Below are 867 nucleotides of genomic sequence, written 5' to 3' on the forward strand. Positions count from 1 at the left end.
TTACGGCTTATGCTACGAAGTACGACATCTGCCACTCTTCTTCCTCCCGCTCTGTTTTGTTTTGGTTTATGTCTGTGAATTCTCCGTCCAGCCAGGGTAAAGTCCCCAGACCCGCAAAGACGGTTCGAGTCAGGTCTCTGCTCAGTACAAAGTTTGTCGGTGGCGGAGGCCCCAAAGTCCCGTCTTGATCTCAGTGTAAATAACCGCCATGGAACAGACAAATGAGTCCCTCTCCGCACCCTCTATGAGATATTTCAGATAGTCAGGTAGTATTTCAGGTATCAGATCCCATATTGTTATTTTTGTAATGTGTTTACACAAAGGTTCTCAACCATTCCAGTCGTATGGTAAACTGCTCTGTCCAAGTCATATGTCAGCATTTTTAAGTGCAACTAGTCAAGGATTCAGTAACAGAAAACACAATTGGTGTGCTTTTAGGATGCACTTCCACTATGCTTAGCAGGTACAGTAAATAAGCGATAAATTGTATATTAACCTATAGAGATATATAACACGTGGCCTGCGCGGCAGTAGAAACTGTAGTGTCTACCTCATAGTTGTAGCGGATATTGTCACGACGGCAGCCTGGGCACAGTGCCCACATGCTCTTGTGATCACGCTTGGGCGGGCATTGTAGAGATGCCTTCGTCGCCACGGGCGCCACGGGCGGGCAGCGTCAGCGTGCGTGGGCGTGCCCGGGGCGCGGTGGCGGCGCGGGAGAGGTGGTGCCAGTGTGGCGAGGCCTCCGTAGAGATGCCCAAAGGGCCATGCCTGCGAGGAGGTGTTGGTGCCCCGCACAGTGTGTCCTCAGTGTTAGGCTAGTGTAGCTTAGACCATAGCCATATTGTTAACGTAGGTAAGGCACCG

This window comes from Penaeus monodon, chromosome 19, assembly GCF_015228065.2.
Source record: "Penaeus monodon isolate SGIC_2016 chromosome 19, NSTDA_Pmon_1, whole genome shotgun sequence".
Taxonomy (NCBI): Eukaryota; Metazoa; Arthropoda; class Malacostraca; order Decapoda; family Penaeidae; genus Penaeus; species Penaeus monodon.